Raw genomic sequence first — 15,503 nt, 5'->3', positions numbered from 1 at the left:
ACTGTTTTCTTGATGGCTATTCAGGTTACAACCAGATACCAATCGCACCCGAAGATCAGGATAAGACAACTTTCACATGTACTCATGGAACATATGCTTATCGGAGAATGCCATTTGGTCTGTACAACGCCCCTACTACATTTCAGTGTTGCATGTCAGCAATTTTTTCTGACATGAATGAAAAATTTCTTGAGATTTTTATGAATGATTTTACACTTTTTGGCAAAACATTTGAGGGTTATCTTCACCACTTGACTTTAATTCTTAAGAGATGTGAAGAGACAAACTTGATTTTTAATTGGGAAAAATATCATTTTATGGTTACTGAGAGAATTGTGTTAGGACATAAAATCACTGCTAAAGGGATAGAAGTTGATAAAGCACAAATTGATCTAATAGCAGGATTACCCCCTCCCACAACCATTAAAGGCATTAGAAGTTATTTAGGTCATGCAGGTTTTTATAGGCGGTTCATAAAAGATTTTTCAAAGATTTCAAAGCCGATGACTAACCTCTTGCTGAAAGATACTAAGTTTGATTTTTCAGGTGATTGTTTGAGAGCATTTGAAACCCTTAAGGAAAAGTTATCAACTGCCCCAATAGTTGTATCCCCCGACTGGAACCAACCTTTTGAAGTCATGTATGATGCTAGTGATACAGCAATCGGAGCTGTTTTAGGCCGGAGAAAGAATAAGATTTTTCGTCCCATTTACTATGCTAGTAGGACACTGAGTGAGACTCAATTACATTATGCCACAACAAAAAAAGAGTTACTAGCAGTAGTGTTAGCATTTGATAAGTTTCGTTCCTATTTGATAGGAACCAAGGTCATTATTTTTACAGATCATGCAGCTCTAAAATACCTCTTAGCAAAGAAAGATGCTCGACCTAGATTGTTAAGATGGATTTTACTTCTCCAAGAATTTGACCTTGAGATAAAAACAAAAAAGGAACGAAAAATCAAGTAGCTGACTATTTGTCTAGATTAGAAAACCCTTCTCTTGAGTCTTGTGATATAAAGGAAGAGTTTCCTGATGAACATATTTTTTCTATCAACTCAGTTGTTACTCAACCACCCTGGTTTGCAGATATTGCAAATTACTTGGTTGGAAAATGGATACCTCAAGATTTCTCTTACCAGCAAAAGAAAAAACTTATATCTAATGCTAAGTATTATTTGTGGAACGAACCTTACTTGTTTAAAAATTGTGCAGATAATATCATCAGAAGATGTGTACCTAAAAAAGAGATGAACAATATTCTATATTACTGCCATGATGGAGCAATTGGAGGACATTATGCAGCAAATCGGACTGCCTTTAAAGTATTGGAGGCTGAATTTTTCTGGCCAACACTTTTTAAGGATGCCCGTGCTTATGTTGCACAATGTAATAGATGTCAGAGAACATGTAACATCACTAAGAGAGATGAGATGTCGTTACAATCAATACAGGTATATGAAATATTTGATGTTTGGGAAATAGATTTCATGGGTCATTTTCCTTCCTCCCACTCTTTTGAATATATCTTTGTGGCCGTGGATTACGTGTCAAGATGGGTTGAAGCCATCCCCACAAGAAAGAATGATGCTCATACGGTGTGTAATTTTTTAAGAAAAAATATTTTTACCAGATTTGGCATACCACGAGTCATCATTAGTGACCAAGGGACTCATTTCCTGAATAGACAATTTTCTACTTTGCTATCAAAATATGGTGTGACTCATAAAACATGAACACCATATCATGACCAAACACAAGGACAAGTTGAGGTTTTCAACCGCGAGTTAAAAAGAATTCTTGAAAAAACGGTTGAAATTTCAAGAAAAGACTGGGCTTTAAAATTAGATGATACATTATGGGCATACCGAACGACATTCAAAATGCCAATTGGATTATCCCCATATAGATTAGTCTTTGGAAAAGCATGTCACTTGCCCGTTGAATTAGAACATAAATCGTTTTGGGCATTAAAAGCACTGAATCTTGAATTAACCTCTGCTGGAAAAAATAGATTTTTTCAAGTTAATGAGTTAGAAGAATTGAGGTTGGAAGCTTATGAAAATGCCAAAATTTTCAAGGAAAAAACAAAGAAGTGGCATGACAATTTGATTAGACAATAAAAGCTTCAAAAGTGGAGATCTTGTACTTCTTTACAATAGCCGAATTAGGCTATTTCCAGGAAAATTAAAATTCAGATGGACAGATCCCTACAATGTTACAAATATTACTCCTTATGGTGCAATTGAAATACAACACATAAATGGTGGAGAAAAGTTCAAGGTAAATGGATATCGATTGAAACCTTATGTCACTAAAATGTTTGAGAAACAGGCTTCAATAATTCTTTTTGCTTAAGAAAAAAATTCTAAGTCGAGCTGACGACATTAAACTCAGAACTATATTTTCTTTTTGTTTGTTAATATTAGTAGTACTTTTATTACTAATATGACTAAAAATAATAAAATAAATAAATAAATTAGGTACTCTAATCTTTCTAGTATTGGTTATATATGTGTATATATATGTTACTTTAAAATTAATATGTAGAGAGTTATTATTAGCTATTAGTAGTACGTCTTTTACTTTTTAACTTTGTTAAAAAAAAGAGAGAGTTTATGTACTACTATTAGAGTGACGTAGAAAATATGTATAGGTTTACTACTCTACATAAGTATTTTAATCTTGATATATGTTTTTTCAATTAAAAAAAGAGAAGATATTTTGAGCCAAAACATGTCATGGCCTGTTAAGAACATACAAGAGAACAGAAACATGACATGTTTTGCCTCATTTTGATTTTAAAAAGAAAAGAAAAATAATAAATAATTATAGCATTAAATAAGGTTTTAAGAGTAAGAAGTCTCTAGACCCAAATCTGATTAATTCTTTTCACTCCATCCGCTTCACTTCACCTACTACCACCACAAAGCCACCATCCTCCCATACCAATCTCAGCCATGGCCATTATCTGAAGGTACTTTTCTTCTCCCCCTCCTCTAATTTCTCTAGCTACCTTAGTCACAATATAAAAAGTATTCTCTTTTTTTTCCCTTCATTTTCTATTCTCTTACTCTCTCTTATAGAACCACCCTTTTTTACCATCTTCTGCTACTCCTCAAACCCTTTTAGGCAAATAAATGACTTCATTGAAGAGACCCCTGTTAGAATGTAGTTCAAGGGCCCCTAAAAAACAGCACCTTGATTCAGCACTATGGATAATCTCTGGAAAAAAATCGGACTGTGGTTGAAGAATGCGAGATGGAGTTTTGGCCAACTGATGGAGAAAAGACTCGTGAAATTCTTAAGACCATCAGATCTCTAGGTTGGGGTTCCTTTGTAAAAAGTCGAGGAGATTATGTTAGAGAAATTGTCCTTGAATTTTACGCCAACCTCAACAAGCTAGATAGGACATCAAAGGTGAAAGGTAAGACTATTCATTTTGACTCTAAAATACTGAACGATATGTATTCCTTGAATGATGTTGATGATAAAGATATTAGAGTCAAAATGAAAGAAAAAGAAGGCACTTTTATGAAAGAAGCTCTAGACGTTATTTGTCCAAAAGGCGTAAAAATTAATACGGGAACATCAGAAAATCCTTTGCATATTGCTTGTTCTTGTATGATCGAAACATCGCGCACTTGGGGCAAATTTATAAGTTCTCGCCTTATCCCTTATGCTAATGTATCAAATTATGATCGAAAAAGGGTTATTTTAATACATGCTATTCAGCAAAAACGACAAATCAATATTGGTGAGAATAATCAGTGATGGAATGATCAAGTGCCGTTTTAAGGATTGTAAACTTTTGTATTTTTCGTCTACAATCACTCGTTTAGCGAGAATGTTTGACATACCAATGGACAATTTAGAGAAGGCGGAAAATACATATGTTGTTGAACAAAATTTTTTGAATAGCTTGATGCCGCCTTATTGTCTTGCAAGTCCACCTGTGATTGAGGTACAACGGGCAGAAACTTCGGGTACTTCCTCTTCCACAACTTCAACAGATATTCTTGAGTATCTTCAACAGATATTACAGGAACAAGCTGTAATAAGACAAAAATGGGATATCTTTGCAAATACACAAGCAGTGATGGGAGCGAAAATGGAACGTGTTATGTTAGAGTTGGCAGATACTAAAAATGGTCAAAATTTAATTAGACAAACTCTACAAAATCATGTTTCTTACACGTCCCCGACTATGTGCTCAATGGAGAACTTTCTGTACAATTTTTTAATGCTATCAAGTGCTTTAACAGTCCAAATTTTCAGCCACATTCTTTCACAGGTCCGGGCAGCAGTAGTTTTCTGTCACGACCCAAAAGGGTCATCACCTGTTTCTAATTGAAATTTGTGTCTCCGAGGCCCTGAAAACCTCATTTAGAGTCACCTCAATTTGTGTGCGCAGTCCAGGCGCGTAGCCGGAAAGCTTAAATGTGAAATCTTGTGAAAATTGCAAAGTTTTGACCTCGAAATGAATAAATTTGACTTCGGTCAACATTTTAGGTAATAGACCCGGACTTGTGATTTGACGATCCCGGAGGGTCCGTAGGAAAATATGGGACTCGGGTGTATGCCCGGAATCGAATTCCGAGGTCCCCAGCCCGAGTTATGAATTTTTAAGTGAAATTGTTCTCTGAAAATGTTTAAAGAAAATGGAAATGAAATCTGATTAGAAAGCAATGGTATCGGGCCCGTATTTTGATTCTAGCGCCCGGTACGAGTCTTATATATGTTTTGAATCACTCCTGTAAAGTTTGGAAAAAAATAGACGTCGTTTGACATGATCCGAACCCAAATTGGGAGAATTGATGTTTAAAAGGAAATCTGAGAAATTTCATTGATCTTGAGGCTCAATTCGATGTTCATGATGTTATATTGGTGATGTGATCACACGAATATGCTCGTAGGGTATTTTTGAGGTAGTGTGCATGCTTGGTTTAGAGTTTCGAGGGTTCGGGTGAGTTTCTAGTAGGTTCCGGGATGCCTTAGGCTTTAGAAGATCAGATGTTGCAGGTTCAGGAATTTTGACAGGTCTTTGAACCCTCTTGCGCGGTCCGCGAGCAATCACGTGCGGCCGCGGAGGGGCCAGCGCGGAGCGGTCGCCTTGAGCGGTCCGCGTGGGTGATGTGCGGCCGCGGTCGGCTTGGTGCGGTCCGCATGGGGCAATGATCCGCAGGTCTTCAGGGAGCCTGCGCGGCCGTGGTCCTTCTTGCGCGGTCCGCGGTGGGAACTTCAGAGGGGTATAAATATACGTGAATTTAAGTTATTTTACACTTTTCAAAACCCCAAAACATAATAGGCGATTTTCCAAACAACGTTTCTTCTCCGAAACGATTGGTAAGTGATATCTAACTTTTTTTCTTCACTTCTTAACATCTTTTAACATGATTTCAACTTCAAATCAAAGATTTTCATGGGGAAATTGGGTGATGTGGGTAGAACCTAGGTTTTTCTAAAATTAGGGATTTGGACCTCAATTTGAGGTCCGATTTCAAAACAAACCATATATTTGAATTTGTAGGGAAATGGGTAATCGGGTTTTGGTCCGAACCTCGGGTTGCGACCACGTGGGCCGGGGGGTGAATTTTGACTTTTGGGTAAAACTTTGGAAAACTCATTTTCATGCATTGGGGTTGATTCATTTAGCATTTATTAATGTGATTAAGTAACTTATGACTAGATTCGAGCGGATTGGTGGATGAATCAAGAGGTAAAGCTATAATTGAGACTTGAGTGGTGTTCAAGACATCGAGGTAAGTGTTTGGTTTAACCCTAACTTGAGGGATTAGGAGTTGAGTCATATTTGCTACTTGTTTCTTGTTGAGTACGATGTATAAACATGGTGATGAGTATCTATACGTTGGTGTCAAGCATGACCGTGGGTCTTAACTTGAAAGTTATTGTGTTTTTGAATGACACCTTGTATACTTTAATTAATGATCCTCTATGATTAAGTATTTCCATTAATTGAACTGAGTACTAGCAAAGTGAGATTGGTTATAGCTGATTCTCCTTTGCCGGGTTGACTATTTCGATATCCTTGTTCCTTTGCCAGGAAGTTATTATATTACTTATGTTCCCTTGCCAGGATTTCTTGTGATTGTGTGATGAACTGAAATGGGAGCGGGTGGTACGCCTACCACAAGACATTATGAAATGAGAGCGGGTGGTACGCCTACCACAAGATATTATGAAATGGGAGCGGGTGGTACGCCTGCCACAAGATATTATGAAATGGGAGCGGGTGGTACGCCTACCACAAGATTGATGAAATGGGAGCGGGTGGTACGCCTGCCACAAGATATTATGAAATGGGAGCGGGTGGTACGCCTACCACAAGATTGATGAAATGGGAGCGGGTGGTACGCCTACCACGAGATAGAATGAAATGGGAGCGGGTGGTACGCCTACCACGAGATATGAGAAATGGGATCGGGTTGCACGCCTGCAACAAGAGGAAACTGAAAGTGAAAGTTGCCTTTATTTTCTTCATTTGCGATAGAAGTTATAGTACTAGCTTCCTTATTATTCCCTGTTATTTCTTTTAACTGCTATCCCCGAAGCATGTTTCCCTTCCCCAGCTTTAACTGCTTATTACTTGTTTATTTTTCAGCCATATATTATATAAATGTACAAGTTTATCTGGAGTCTGGTCCTAGCCTCGTCACCATCTCGCCTGGGTTAGGCCAGACACTTACCAGCACATGGGGTCTGTTGTGCTGATACTACGCTCTGTGCTCTTTTGCACAGATCCAGGTTTTGGACAGCAGCAGTAGCGCGAGAGCCAGCCTTCAGTCCAGTGAGACACTGAGGTAGCATTGCAGGCGTTCGCAGGCCCGACGTCTCCTCTATCTTTTATTTTCGTATGTTATCTCATATATTCGAGACAAATAGTTTATATTTTCTTTCAAACGGTTGTATTTAGCACTCTTAGAAGTTCGTGAGTAATGTGACACCAGTTCTTGGGTAGAGGCATATGTTGATTCTCGCATTATTGTTCAGTTTTCTTTAAATTTAAGTCTTCCGCATATTTATTTAATTCCGTTGCTTTCATGTTATCGCCGGTAATTGTTAAAAGAAGTAATTGTTAACGAAGTAAGCAGTTAAGTGTTGGCTTGCCTAGCTCTCATTAGTAGGCGCCATCACGACTCCTGAGGGTGGGAAGTCCGGGTCGTGACAAGTTGGTATCAGAGCTCTAGGTTACATAGGTCTTACAACTCACGGATAAGCTTAGTACAGCCTGAGGGATCGGAAAACTTCACTTTTGTTCTTTCTTGTCGTGCGGATTTGTTCCTCAAATGCTAATTGAACTTCTACTTTGTTCTTCGCAGATGGAGAGAACACGCGCTTCCTCATCTACTACTCAACACCCCGAGCCCCCTACAGCAGCTCCCACTAGGGGCAGAGGGCGAGGCCGAGGCCGTGCTAGAGGGCGAGGGCGAGGCCGTGCTAGAGGCCGAGGTAGGGGCAGAGCCCATCCCCGAGCAGTGGCACCAGTGGCGGAGCCTCAAGTTGATTTTGAGGAGGATGTTCCAGCCCCAACAGTTCCGGTGGGCCCAGCTCAGGCCCCAGAGGGGTTTATCGCTACCCTAGTTCTTCAGGACGCTCTGGTTCGATTGGTGGGCCTTGTCACACCTCCTTTTTCCGCGCCCGAGGGGGCGCAGGGGAGTTTTTTCCAATTAAAGGACAGTCGAAACGGGATTGGTTTAATTATTTCAGAGTCGCCACTTGGGAGTTTTAGGGTGTCCCAAGTCACCAATTTTAATCCCGAATCGAGAAAAAAATGACTCTATATCACAGTCTACGTACCAGAAATCCGGATAAGGAATTCTGTTAACCCGGGAGAAGGTGTTAGGCATTCCTGAGTTCCGTGGTTCTAGCACGGTCGCTCAACTGTTATATTCGGCTTATTTATCTGATTTTAAATACAATATGGACTTATGTGCAAAAATTAATTTTAAACCGCTTTTATCATTTACTGTTATTTTATAAGACTTGCAACGTTGTGAAAACACATCTCGAACCACGTTGCATCAATGCACCCGTGATTGTTGACATATTTCGACTCGGTTGAGATTTGGATTTGGGTCACATAAATGTGCACCCGAATTAAGAAGAGTAAATTATTAAGACGTGCCTAAAGCAACTAGCGTATTTGTTATTTTGGGTAAGGCCGAAAAATTCGCTAAACGGCCTGTCCCGAATTCTAAGTGTTTTAATATATATATAGTTGGAGGGCCCCACAGCTGTGTACATTTTTATTTGACGAGGCTCGTCTCGTTCTACTTTTAAAAGGAATTCGCGACGTCATGGATATGCCTCTCGGATCACGTCACAATCAATGTACCCGTGATTAGAAATACATTTCGAATCCGTCGAGATTTGGCTTTGGGTCACATAAATGTGCACCCGAGTTTAAGAAGGTAAAGTTTATTAAAGCGTATCCTAAAGAGACTAACGTGTTGTTATTTTAGGAGGGTTGTGAGATTTGCTAAGCAACCCGTCCTGGAAACTAAATGCTTCAATAATATGCATTTAACAAGGGCCCCGCATCCGCGCGTTTTGTTTATTTCATCGAGGCTCATCTCGTTCTTATTTTAAAGGGATATCCTATAGCAACTACGTTTCTTGTCGTGTTTGTCTCTATCAATTGAAAACAGTAGAAAGTCCTAATTAATTACATGTTTGAAGTTGTTGTAACAGCATTCAGAAAGACTTAAGAATCCGAAACGGGACCGAAACTGCGTGCACCGTCAGCCGATCAAGTAACCACGGGCCCAAATCCAGCTCAAGCATGATTGGCCAGACCTGGGCCACCGCCTGTTCGACGCGAGCCTGCCGGGTCTGTTTTGACCTGGGCTCGACCTCCACGGGATTTATGTTACAAATTTTATGTTTTTGTCTTAACAGATGGTTTATTAGTTATATGGGACCATTGATCAGAAAAGACGAACTTAACCCCTTGTGTACAGTTTCATGTTTGGCATACGTTACAGCATCTATGGCAAAGTAAACTAAATCTGAGATGCAAACTAATTCATTGAGACCACTTTTATCTAACAGCATACATATACGATTATCATTCGATACCCTACATTGACATCAACTAGGCTTGCAAACTACTTCCAGTATCCAAACAAGAATAACATTATTCTACATTACATGATATTTAATGCAACAATCTATGTATAAAAAGACATTCTTCAAGTTTCTCATTTGTATTCATCCTCAATTTTCCGATTACATCTGACAGTGTATTAGGTGTGTACCTGGTATGGAGAACAACAGAGGAAAGGAATAGTCAGTCGGGCAGTATGCCACAAACACAGCAGCAGCAGATACACAGCAACAGCACAGCAACAAACCAAACCAAATGTTTTCCACAAACCTCAGACGACCAACAATATTTCCCAGAACAAAGAGGACCAACAAATAGTCGAGTACCAAACCAATGAACCCAGAAAAGAAGGATGAAACAACAGCAACAACAGAGTATTCAACGCAGCAACACTACTAATTCAATAACCAGAAACAGCTCAATCAATGCAAACAAAGAACTTGGCCAAGACAGCTTGACCAATATGCACTCTTACACAACTTTCAGGCAGTGTTTGGTTGCAGTGTTTACTGGAAACTACCTTATGTTTTCAGTTTTTCTTTGGACTCACTAGACCTCTCTCCAGATTAAAACTCCAGCCTAAAATTCCACTTTTGTTTTTCTTTTTCTGAAGACTCCAGTCCAGCCCTGTTTAAGTTATCAAATGGCCTATTTATAAGCCATAGTGACCAAGTGCAGCTAAGCTGCCCCCCCATCTGCAACTTGCAGCCTGCCCATACCCTGTTAAAGCCCATGCCTAAGCATCTTTTGGTGCCAGCCCCTTTGGTCCCCCACGCCTGGCTTTGTTTAATCAAGAGTGATGGGCTCATTTTATTATTCATTTTAAGCCCCATACCCTTGTGTCTTGTTCCCCATTGTCACTAGGTTAATCATATTTTAATTACCACTTGACATATTCTGAAATTATCCCCTAATCAGACCCTGTCTTATGCCAAGATTACCCTTATACCTTGCATATTACTGTATTACCCTAACTCTTAATAGTTAGTATATAAACCTCTCTGATTTCAGCCAAAACCTGAATACTAGCTAATTAAACTCAAACTGCTTTCAGGCTGATTTGTTAGATCCCTAAAGCTAATTGCCAATTCTCTGCCTGAGTTCAAACAACGATTCAAACTTTAAGCAAACAGGGGTGCCAACCAAATGGTATGAGTTGGCCACATTGGGAGCCAAGCCTGACCAACTCACAACCAATTGATCCAATATGCAGTCAAGGGTGTACACTATAATCGACGTGCTACTATATCAAGCTTACAAACATCATAAAATAAAAGAAACAGGCACAGTAATCGTATTGAAATGTATACTCCTGATTTTTCAATATTTCAAGTGAATTCAGTTGACGACACTTATTTAGATGACTACACAAACTATAATATACAGCAAACAACCAATAAAACCAACAAACAAACTTATCATTAACTTAAAACGGACACAAACAGGGACAGATGAGTCACAAAACAAAACAAACCAGAACATGAACGACAGATAGATTTTAGGAGGACAAAAAGAAAAAGGAAAAATACCTCAGGGGAATGAAACTAAGATCGACACAAGCTCGAACTTGGACCAGGTTATTTGGGGTCTAATGGAATTTAACCGAAGTGTTCTCAACTGAGAACACTTTGGTAAAAGTCTACTAGACCCTGATCCTGCCACTGATTCGAACAAAACCCATAGATCTGAATCCTAGGGCTCTTGAGGTTCGATTTGGGAACCGTTCAATTCTAGTCAGATTCGAACGGAACCAAAGCCACTCAGGGGGTGAGGGAGGTCAGGAGGGGCTGTGGTGTGAGTTTGGGGTCAATCGGTGTAGATCTAGTTTTTGCTCGAATCTTCGTTTGAAGATTCGAGAGGCTACGGGTTGATTCGAGGTGAGCGGTTAACGGATTCGTGTTCAGGGTGGCTGGGTGCATCGGGGATGTTATTTTGGTGGTCATCGGAATCCGAGTGGTCGGGGTTACAGAGGAGGAACCTAAGGTTTCTTAGGTTTTGAGAGGAGGGGGGTTCGGGGACGAAGGTGAACAGTGGGGCTAGGGGGGTTTGGTTTGGGGCGTGGGGGTAAGGGGTCAGGTTTATATACGATCTAGGGGTTTAGATCCTGGCCGTTGGATCAAACGAGACCTATGGCCAGGATCTATTCACTTAGGGAAAACGGTGTCGTTTGGGTTTTGGTAGTGGGTGAGACCGGGTAAGGTTGGATCGAGTCAAAACTGGGCGGGTTTAGGGGAATGGCCTAGGTCCGTTGGATCAAGGGGTTGGACGGCTCAGATCACCTTCCTTAGACGACGTCGTTTGGGGTCGAACGAGTGGCCTGATCGGGACCGTTCGTTTGAGTCAGATCAATGGTTCTAATCAGGGGTAGTGATGCGACGTCGTTTGGGGGTCCTGTTGGGGCAGCCTGATTTGGACTGGGTTTTGGTGCTGGTTTGGGCCTGCTTTGTTTCATTTCTTCTTTGGCCCAAACCGGTTTTCTTTCACTCTTTTGCCTTCTTTTTTTTTTCATTCTTCTTTTAAAACAAAAATAAAAATAATAGATAATAAAACAACGAAATTAAAACTAAACAACAATGTAACATTTTAACACCATTATCACAAAAATATTTAAGTAAGTTAACTAAAAGCCTAGAACGAACGATGCACACATATATATATATATATATATTTTTTGAATTTTCTTTTACCGACACATAGTTTTGTATTTTGTTTGATAGTGACTGGATGCAAAATGGGCAGACACACAAATGACCAACAACACATGTTACGGAAAGATCGAAAATTGTACAGCGAAACCATTTGTCACTATTTTTATTTTCTTTTGGAGCGATCGTCCATGAGGCAAAAATCACGTGCTTACAGCTGCCCCTCTTTGCACGAAGACACGAAGGGTTTTCGCGCAAAGATAAGCGAGCGATTTTTGCCCGTCCGAATACTCCGTGTGAAGCATTTTTTTGAAAAAGCTTTGACCGAACCTTTGCTTCAGAGGTTTCCTACATATCCTGGGCTGAACAGGAATCAGGTCAATGTAGTTCGGGAAATCTTTGGTAGCTGGGACTACCGTGTGACTGTAGTGTTTGCTGTTGTTGTGCGCTGTTGTATGCTGCTGTAGGATGCTACTGCTCAACCGATCTCCCTATTACACTACTTTAAAAGGAAAACAAGAAGCTAAGCTAAACTGAGGATCCTGAAATCTTATCCATCTTCAACTTGTTCTTGTTGCCTTGCTTCCTTGTCGGCTAACGCTTTCCTCTGATGCCTTTATTTTGTGAACTTGGAGATGATGCTGGTCCTTCACCTTTTCTGAATGTCAGTTATCATCACTTTGCTTGATTTGCTGGGAACATGGCTTTCTTCCTTAAATCTTTTAATGGTTTCTTCAGCGGTATGGTTTTTCATCAGAATTGTTATGTTGGGCATGCCATAATGTTTCCGAACTGCTTCTTCTGAGACGCGTTCTTCCTTCCTTTTGAATGTGCGCTTGCTTTGGCAGACTTCTGCTTCTTGGCGCTGGGGATTTTATTGTTTTTCCTGCTTGGGGCTCTCTGTTGTAACCTTCCGTCTTCAGGTGGGGCTACTGATTCCAAACTCTAGAGCTAAAAGTGTTCCCGCATTATACTGGTGGGCGACCTAGAACTTAAAAGTATTCCCGCATTATACTGGTGGGCGACCTAGAACTTAAATGTATTCCCGCATTATACTGGTGGGCGACCTAGAACTTAAAAATATTCCCGCATTATACTGGTGGGCGACCTAGAACTTAAATGTATTCCCGCATTATACTGGTGGGCGACCTAGAACTTAAATGTATTCCCGCATTATACTGGTGGGCGACCTAGAACTTAAAAATATTCCCGCATTATACTGGTGGGCGACCTAGAACTTAAATGTATTCCCGCATTATACTGGTGGGCGACCTAGAACTTAAAATGTATTCCCGCATTATACTGGTGGGCGACCTAGAACTGAAATGTATTCCCGCATTATACTGGTGGGCGACCTAGAACTTAAATGTATTCCCGCATTATACTGGTGGGCGACCTAGAACTTAAAAGTATTCCCGCATTATACTGGTGGGCGACCTAGAACTTAAAAATATTCCCGCATTATACTGGTGGGCGACCTAGAACTTTAAAATATTCCCGCATTATACTGGTGGGCGACCTAGAACTTAAAATGTATTCCCGCATTATACTGGTGGGCGACCTAGAACTTAAAATGTATTCCCGCATTATACTGGTGGGCGACCTAGAACTGAAATGTATTCCCGCATTATACTGGTGGGCGACCTAGAACTTAAATGTATTCCCGCATTATACTGGTGGGCGACCTAGAACTTAAATGTATTCCCGCATTATACTGGTGGGCGACCTAGAACTTAAATGTATTCCCGCATTATACTGGTGGGCGACCTAGAACTTAAATGTATTCCTGCATTATACTGGTGGGCGACCTAGAACTTAAATGTATTCCCGCATTATACTGGTGGGCGACCTAGAACTTAAAAGTATTCCCGCATTATACTGGTGGGCGACCTAGAACTTAAAAGTATTCCCGCATTATACTGGTGGGCGACCTAGAACTTAAAAGTATTCCCGCATTATACTGGTGGGCGACCTAGAACTTAAAAGTATTCCCGCATTATACTGGTGGGCGACCTAGAACTTAAAAATATTCCCGCATTATACTGGTGGGCGACCTAGAACTTAAAAATATTCCCGCATTATACTGGTGGGCGACCTAGAACTTAAAAGTATTCCCGCATTATACTGGTGGGCGACCTAGAACTTAAAAATATTCCCGCATTATACTGGTGGGCGACCTAGAACTTAAAAATATTCCCGCATTATACTGGTGGGCGACCTAGAACTTAAAAATATTCTCGCATTATACTGGTGGGCGACCTAGAACTTAAAAATATTGAAATTGTTTCCCCGTTCTTCCGAGAACATTTTCGACAATCGGCAGAAAATTTTCTGCCCCGGTTTTTGATGACTTCCATGGCGTTGCATCTTGCTGCCCTCATCAATCCTCTGTTCCCCTGCAACGGACAAAAGGATTTGGTCAGTTTTAATCGTGGTGGTAGAGGGTGCCTTTCTGGCGAGCAATTTTTCTCTCTTCCCCCTTTCTTGCTCTTTGTTCCCATAATTGGTTGGCGGGCAAAGTTGCCTATTGGGGGTCTCTAGCCTGCTGGGGATTGGTTTTCAATTTATCCCCTTTTCTGCTTTCTCTTTAAACACATGATGTGGGAGTCTGCTTCTAACTCCCGGAACCACTCCCTTTTGGAGCTTACTTCTTCCAAAAATTTTCGGGCACAATCACTGCATTGCCTGGGACCGGCCCTTAAGACTGTTTGTATTATCCTGCATTGGGATGAATTCCCCTTCGGTTTCTGGTAGTAAGCTTTGAAAAATCCTTTCAAGACACATTTTAGGAAAATAAACAAAGATATGGAAAAGAGAAAAACTTTCTGAACCAATATTTTGTGGGAGGAGACAATCCAAAGAACTTATCTGGAGGACACAACTGGTCCCCGTGATCATGACGTGCACCATAGATTTCCGACCCAGTCTATTTGTATCAATCGATTTGCCCGATGGTCTGACTTGCTGGGGATGATAAATGGATGTTCATCTTGTTGCGAATGTGGTAGCTTTTGCTGCTCTATCTTGTCGCCTCATAGTGCCCTTCGAGGGGTTTTCACTAATGAGACTCTCTCTTTTCTCTCATCTCCCGGCGCCTTATGGTGCCTGTGAAGGTTTTCACCAATAAGACTCTCTCATTTCATATACCTCATCTTACATCGCCTCTCGGTGCCTGCGAAGGTTTTCACCGATGAGACTCTCTCATTTTATTTCTTTCGATGAATCGGGGCGTTGTAGATACGACCCTCTCTTCTGGAGATTCCTTTGACTATCAATTCATTCTCAGTCTCACGATCCTCTTCTTTGCTGGGGATCAGTGTATTATTCTCGGTCTTATTTGCCGGATTTGGCATCTCTCGAACATTGATCGGGAGGTCTTTTGGATGTTGATGTTGGTTTTGGTGTGGGATTGAAGAAAGGCTATGAAAAATGAAAATAATTTGATGGGTGATGTGCTACAACTTTTGGAATCAAACCTTTGTTGGAATTTTAAAACATAACTTCTGCCCCAGTTTTCTTGCTTGGGGAATTTATTTTTTACACTTATGTTGCGCTATGTGCGTTACGCACGCTGTGCCTATTATGCACACTATATACATTATGCATCCTATATTTACTATGATGCATACTATGACCGAGCCGTGAGGCGCCTACGTATCCTCTTTGAGGAATCAGGTCAAACGTAGTTCCCACGGTTTTATATTCCTTGATTTTTCTTTTCTTTCTTTTCAT

General features: G+C 40.6%; 1 long non-coding RNA gene across 1 annotated transcript; it reads left to right on the top strand.

Annotated features, from left to right (window-relative positions):
* The first annotated feature begins 2,860 nt into the window (after window positions 1-2,860).
* LOC142181897 (uncharacterized) lies at window positions 2,861-7,982 on the top strand. The gene is made up of 3 exons (XR_012710796.1): window positions 2,861-3,426; window positions 6,759-6,820; window positions 7,340-7,982. It is a non-coding gene; the product is annotated as an uncharacterized LOC142181897 (long non-coding RNA).
* The last annotated feature ends 7,521 nt before the right edge of the window (window positions 7,983-15,503 follow it).

Source organism: Nicotiana tabacum, chromosome 6 (assembly GCF_000715075.1).
Source record: "Nicotiana tabacum cultivar K326 chromosome 6, ASM71507v2, whole genome shotgun sequence".
Classification (NCBI taxonomy): Eukaryota; Viridiplantae; Streptophyta; class Magnoliopsida; order Solanales; family Solanaceae; genus Nicotiana; species Nicotiana tabacum.
This window is presented reverse-complemented; position numbering and strand designations above follow the sequence as displayed.